Source organism: Sander lucioperca, chromosome 8, assembly GCF_008315115.2.
Source record: "Sander lucioperca isolate FBNREF2018 chromosome 8, SLUC_FBN_1.2, whole genome shotgun sequence".
Taxonomy (NCBI): domain Eukaryota; kingdom Metazoa; phylum Chordata; class Actinopteri; order Perciformes; family Percidae; genus Sander; species Sander lucioperca.
In genome coordinates this window covers 38537703-38545530 of record NC_050180.1, presented here as the reverse complement: position 1 = coordinate 38545530, position 7828 = coordinate 38537703, and positions in this window count along the sequence as shown.

The window sequence follows — 7828 nt, the reverse complement described above, 5'->3', positions numbered from 1 at the left end:
TATAGTAACAGTGGATAGACAGGAAAGGGGGAGAGAGATGGGGGATGACACACAGCAAAGGGCAGCAGGTCGGATTCGAACCTGCGCCGCTGCAAGACTCAACTTACATGGGGCGAACACTCTTACTGGGTGAGCTAGAGGCCGCCCCAACGTGCTCTGGTTTATTGGCATTTCTTTAAACCAATCACAATCGTCTGGGCGGTGCTAAGCACCAGAGAAAAGCCACAGTGCTGCTGCAAAATAGTTGTTTTAGTCGTGCAACAGAAAACTCAGATTGGACAGATAGTCTAGCTAGCTGTCTGGATTTACCCTACAGAGATCTCAGAAAAGGTTAACCATAGTCCTCAGAAATTGACCAGAGTTTAAAATGCCAACACAAAGGAAGCCCAAGGCAACAGATATCCGGCCTAAATCGGTGAAATCTGCCGATTTTCCATCGGCAACGGAGCAATCCCGGAAGTGGAACATCAAGGATATAGACTACACTATTACTAATGCATTAGAAGAATTATTAGAGAACCAAATGTCTAGAGAAAGTAGAATCTGGCCTAATTGTATTTTAATTTTATTTTAGAAGTTATCTGTTGTAATTATGGCTGATACTGGGGTAGGGCCATCACAGAAAAGAAGGAAATTAAACGAAGAACAACTAAAAGCTAAAAGGGAAAGTGAAAGACGACGGGTAAAACCGAGTCAATCTCGGTCGGGCTTTTTACAGATGGAGACAATTACGGATTGTAAATGATTAAAAAACGTCCCCGAATTGGCTCTCAGGTTTAAAAAAAACTTTACAATGCACAATGTGGTTGTACGCCAGTAGCCTAGATTAAATTACGTCCCCCTTCCATTTAGCACACTCTTTATTCCTTTTAGTCCATGTTGGCCTACTATTTTCTTTTCCCTTGTCCCCCTGTACTTGTGTAAAATGTCCTTGGGTTTCATGAAATGCGCTATATAAGTTATCACTACGTTGGTTGCTACAACAATCTCTTAATGCATTGGCTCCTGACACAGTGACAGTGATAACGTCACCCGGTTTAGCTCACGATACATCTAAAGTAGGCTAAGTTACCGTATGCAGCACTTGAAATGCAACGATGCATCTGTAACTTATTCTCTTATTGTAAATGATTGATTTTCTGTCTGAGTTATACAGAACCGTAAAGAAAAGATCTGTAAGAGAGCAGGTGTGGTAAAAAAAAACACTTTTGTCTAAAGCGGTCGCTAGAACCAACACAAACTGAAAGTTACATATAGCCACTTTAAACAAACATTTGAACTGGTGGGGATATGCATGACAGGTTATTTCAGTGCCACATGCTTCTGAGCATTCCTGCATGTGAACGACCGTGTACATGGTAACATTACATTTTAATTGAAAAAAGACATACCTCATGATTTATGTCCAATGCCAGCATGCAGTGCCAATGGAGGAAGTAGTTTGTTTGATTGTAAAGGTGTGAATGTGAGGGTGAGAAATAGGCGTGTAGCTAGTCCAACTTACATGCAGGAGATCAAAGTTCACATCCTATCACAGAAGTGTTTTTGCTGCCTAAACCTAAGCATACCACTTATGAGCACATCTCTGGTAACCACACGCTTAAAAGTAGTGCTTTTGCATGATTCTTTGTGAATAAACTCTACTTTATGGATCTGTTGATTAAATCAACTAATCAAACGATTAGTTGATTGATCACATATGAGTGTTCATCGACTAAGAATTTATTTGGTCGAGGACAGCCCTAGTCAGTTGACAGTAACACATGAACTAAGATTAGGAGAGGACATACTGTAGGGGCTTTTTAGGATGGGAAATCAGGTATCACATTCAGTCAGCTCTACTTGAGGGTCTGGGATAAGCGCGTCCTCACTTATCACATATGAATTATAAATTGTCAAAACAAAAAACTGCTGCAAAACTGTTGACAAAAAGCAACTAAACCTACACATCCACCACCTGTCCCAAGTCTTATTGCTACAGCAGCATGCCATATAATGATATTTTAGAAAAAAGTGTGTTTTGAACTTTGGTGAAATCTCAATATAACACTGCTCAAAAAGCCATAAATCCATAAATAGATTAGGAAGAACTACTCTACATAAGTGTTGGACCACGCTGATGCTCTTGTGGCTGAATGGGACCGAATCCCTGCAGCCCTGCCGGTTCCAAAATCTGGGGCCCGTTTCTGGAAGGAGGTTTAACAAACTCTGAGTCCAACCCTGATCTCTGAGTTGATTTACCCTGAGATGGGAAACTCTGAGTTTTCGGTTCCAGAACAGCTGATTTGAGTTGGTTCAATCAACTCAGAGTAGGTTCACTCAGAGTTAAGCGCGTGCACCACCATTATAAAAAGGCAGCATGAATGGAGCCATGATACTACGATTCACCATGGTAACAACCACAAACAAACTGCTCGGCGAAATACTCATGCGCACATACAGCGAGTTTGAACATATATTTTGTTAAAAAAGCAACACAGCAGCTGCTGCAAAAGAGAATGAATTTGCGTGGGAGAAAATTGCTGCTAGAGTAAATGCGTAAGTTCCAATATAGTGTATTAATGTCATATGTAATCATAAGTATAATATTACTGGTGAAATGGTATTGAACCTATAATCTATTTCATTTAGGTGCAATCCTGCGGGCGAAAAAGTCCTAGGCCTACTAATCCCATTCTGAGGCTGCAGCACCATCATTAACAGAATTATAATTCATAATCTTTTATTTCAAAGGGTTTACATCATTCACCTGCAATACTGTGGAACTCCTTTCTAATGGCTCTTACTGGTTTGTGTCCAGGGAACACTACAAAAACGTTTAAAACACATTTCAGAGCGAGTCACATTCTTCTGACGGCACTTTGCTATACAGTGGCTTCACAAATTGCCCCGCATCACCAATGTTGTAAAGAAAACTGCCGTTTGCAAAAAAACGTAATGCGACACAAATAATCTGCTGGGATGTAGAGCATGTCCACGATGGGTGACGTTAGTGATATGAGGACGGATAAGGTTATGTAGGCTACATAACTGATAGACTGGGAAGAAAAACGATACCGCTCAAATAGATAGTTATCTGGAAATGAAAATGCATCTATAGTCGGGGCCTCAATATCATCTCCCGACGTATGTTTAACTAACGAAGTAATACAGCTTCCTCATCAACGGGATCGTCGACTAAAGGAAATTAAAGTTAGTCTGCTTAACATGGTTAATACACCAACCCTGTTTTTTTATTCATGCAGATAACAAACTGCACTAAAATGCGCCCGATAAAGACTGAATGAATGAATGAGGAAATGAAAGAGTGCTGTGTCAGAGGGAGGAGACTGAGAGAAACTCAAGGTTTATTGAAGAAAACCTGCTCCTGACCAGGTTAGGTTCACAGGCTCAGTTACCATAGTAACGGACTATGAGGTTAAGTTACCTCTCTTTCTGAAACGGGCTGGAGTTACCCCTCCTTCTCAGGTTTGATTAACCTCCCTTTCTGAAACAGAAAACCCAGAGTTTCTCTCATCTCAGGGTTAACAAACTCAGAGTTTTCACTAAACCTGCTTTCTGAAACGGACCCCAGGGGTCTTCATAGTTTTCAGGCCAAGGACCCCTTAGCTGAAAGAGAGAGAAGGAGCAGGGACCCCCACTACATGTTGTATAACATTGAGTTGCCTTTACACATACTGTACCTTTTTATGGTGCATACAATCCTACGGTATTAAAATTATTATTATTTACTCATATATTTATACATCATGTTTTAATGTTAAACAAACATGTAGCAGTATATCCTGCATCTGAATGACCACCTTATCTACAGGCCAATAAGCCTGTCATCAATGTTAAAAACAAATCACAAATAGGCAGATTTAGCTTTGCTAATAATATGTTGGACTCATTGGATTTTTTTTCTTCTTTTAAATGAGTAAACAATAACTCGGGGCCCCCGTGCAGTAACTCTTAAGGACCCCATAAGGGTCCAGGACCCCTGTTGAAGATCTCTGCTTTAGAGTAATTGTTCAGAAGTTAAAAACCTGTGTGCAGATGTCCAGCAAATTATAATGTGTATTTGTGTCACAGTTGGCAAAATCTTCAGTGAAACCAATATTAATTTGAAAAATTGTATTTGCATTCAAAGTTTAGAAAAGTTGCCCCAAAAAGAATGTGTGGTTTTAGACCATATAGAGCAAGAGATGAACAAAAATGAAAACAAGTAAAGGTACAGGATGCCAAAGGTATACTGAGATAAAACGACAAAGATAAAACAACAAGTTTCTCTGAAAGGCTGAACAGGAAATGTTTGTGCATGATTCATAGAATCTTTCAGGAAGGATGAATTTTGTTTTTTTGTGCTAGAAGGTTCTAACTTAAAAAGCCTGTAGGAACAGACTGAACAACAAAAGTTTACTGAGTGGATTTGGATATCTAATTTTAAAATATTTGTGATTCAATACTCTGTTAAATTACCCATTAAACTTGTTTATGTGGTGTTGTTTTTGGAGTGTGTGTCAGTCAGTGCATTTAAATGCAGTTTAAAACAAATGATTACATTCGGGTTAAGGCAATACCACAATTTCTCAAACGCCATGTAAACACCTTACCCCAGTTAAAATCTAAGTTTGCATAACCCGGTTAACAGACCTAGAGAACTCCTTCAGTAACCAGGGTATTCCTCCATGTATACACCTTAACCGGGCTATGATCGGGTTAAAGGGATAAAGGGATTTCACCGCTGGAAAGCTGAATATATCTTTAAATTGGGTCACTTATGTAGTATAAATGTGAAAAAAAAATTTAATTGGTGCCTTCTAGGCCGAGAAAAGCCAGGAAATGTGTTTTTGGCTCATGTGGATGAAAGACACCAAATCCCAGAATGCACTTGCTTCGCTGCTTTGAGTCCACTCCCAAGCCACGCCTACCGTTTACAGACAGACAGAGACGGTCAACTCAATTCAACTGTGTTTTATTGTCATTTCAACCATATACACGAAACAACGTTTCACTGTGGCTCAAGTGGTTACACAATTCAAATATATAAAAACGACATTATATACAAACGACATACAAAACACATTATATGCTCCGTAAAGTTCAGCTAACACATACTAGCATTAGCGCTTGGTAGGCTGTAAAACACATTGGAGACGAGACAGCAGGTCTCATCTTTCAGACACTACAAAGTTATATATTGTTTGTCGGGCTATTTCGTTATAAAATTCACTTTTAATACTTTTTTAAGCGAGAAATCAACTATATAAAGCTCAAATATGGGCCGTTTTACGAAAATTGATGGCTAATTGCAAATTTCGTAAGACGTGTTGGACTTAAGGAGCTCCACACAGTCTGACGAGAAAGCGGCAACCTCCATACCCAGTGAAAGTCACCGTTTCTCGGGTTTCGTTAGCTGCAACTGTCCATCCAATCCTATGTGTACAGATAGCAGCTAGTTAGCTTCATTTTCGGCATAACTTTCGTATATTTAGGGCCCGAGTGCCGACAGCGGCGAAGGCCCTATTGAAACTGAAGGAATTATTATTCTTTTTCCCGGCAAATGAATTGGCTTTTTGAGGGGCTTAACATATTCAGAAACGGCGGTCGCATCAAGTCTGGTGAAAATTTACGTATTTTAAGGGTTTCGGGAATAGGCGCCCAAAAATGGCTCGCTAGCGCCCCCTACAAAGTTAGAAAAATTGAGCCCCTGCAGTGCGTTTAACGTAGACTCACAAAATTTGGTACACATGTGTATCAAGTCAGGACGCACACAAAACGTCATTGGAGCCATATCCTAAACCCAACAGGAAGTCCGCCATTTCGAATTGAAAGTTCGAAATTAGTGCGATTTTGGCCATTTCCACATGTCGTACTTTAACAAACTCCTCCTAGAGATTTCATCTGTTCAACTTCAAATTCGGTCTGTGCCATCTTAAGACATTAAAGATGAAAAGTTGTTAAAAGAAAAACTTTTCGTCATAGGGCATGGCTGTGGCGGGGCGGCCATTTTGTGTGTTTCGCCGCCGAAACAGGAAGTGGGTGTAACTCAAGTGTACATTGTCCGATTGGCTCGAAACTTTTCAGGATTTATAAGAGTCCAACCCTGAGGACAAATAAAGGCCGATATTTACTTAAAGTCATAGCGCCCCCTACTGGCAACAGGAAGTAGGCCCAAAAGACAAGGTGCTATACTTTAACGAACTCCTCCTAGAGATTTCATCCGATGTACTTCAAACTTGGTCTGTATCATCCCAACACCTTAAAGATGAAAAGTTATTAAAAGAAAAACTTTTCGTTAGACGGTGTGGGCGTGGCATGGCGGCCATTTTGAGTGTTTAGCGATGAACAAAGAAGTTGTTGTAACTTGAGTGTACGTTGTCGTATTTGCCCGAAAATTCTCACGATTGACAAGGTTCCAGGCCTGAGGACACCTACAGGCCATATTTGACTTTTGGTCATAGCACCCCCCGCTGGCAACAGGAAATGCACCTTATATGACAAACATCATCTGATTTACATGAAACTTAGAATGTGTGGTCTACATGTGATAATGAGCCGGCCCCTATAATATAACCACGCCCACTTACTCAGGCCACGCCCCTTTCATAACATTTGAACCGTTTAAGGTAGAGTCTTGTGTGAGGTGTCATTGAACTCAGAAGAGAGTTTGTTTTTGATTGGTGATAGTTTGGCCCGCCCCCTATGCTTAAGCCACGCCCCCTTTCATAACATTTGAACGATTTAAGGTTGACCATTGTGTGATGTATCAATGAACTCAGCATAGAGTTCGTTCTTTTCTCCTTTTCTAGCTCTCAGCGAAGGCGGTCGCTTTTTTTTCTCCCTCTCCCTCCCAGGCCTACCCTGCTTGCTATCTTGTCTTGTGTTGTCTGTTGTTAACTTTTTAGAGACTCTCCCTGCAAGGCTCTACAAATACCTAAAAATCATGGAATTGATTAACTGGTCTCTCAACGCAATTGACACTGTATTCTTGAGGAGGAGCACTGGTTCGGGTGAGCCAGCATGTCCTGACGGGACGTTTGCTGCGGGGTATACGATGGATGGCTGGGAGAAATGGCGTGTCGTGTGTCTCTCTGCTCTTTCCGTGGAGGACGTTGAGGATATCTACCTATTTGGAACCCTGATAACTGGAATGTTGCTGATTGGAGGATGCTTCGCTCTGGTTTATCGAAAAATTGGAAAGACTTTGGTAGCTGTCCAAAGCCCAAGGAAGCTGCCTGGCCTGACTGAAGCTGTCGAAAAAGCGATCAGTTCGCAAACTGGAACTATTAATCGCGTGATGGAAAACAGCATGGTAATGACCCGCGGCTTGGATACCATCATGAGGAAGGTCATGGATTTGGAAAGAAAAATTGACAAGTTGAACAGTTGAACAGTTGAACAATAGAATGTATGTCTAAATTAGAGCAGCCATTCGTGTAGACAAAACAAATTTAATCTTTTGGCTCCCTTATCCTGAACGGCCTTGCCAAGGCCGTTTCTTGGAACAAACAGTCACCCTGTTGGGGCTCTGCAAGCGAGACTCTCTTGGTTCCTCCCCCGTCTTCCCCACTGCCTGCTGATTGTCGTATCGGTTCTGGACTGTTCAAGGGTGTCACCACGGCAACGTGCTGTGTTATCGCTATAACATTCTGCGGACTGGGACACTAGTGGGACTGCCAGGCTGTGCGTTTCTCAGCAGGCCAAACTCCCCAACCTACCCCCTCCCCAGTCCCACGCCTTCGCCGCTAAATGTGCAACTGTACATTTATGTTATGTTATGTTATGTTCAGCAGTGCAAATGTACTGCTTGTGTGCTATGTGCTGAGGTGTTTTTTCCTGTTCC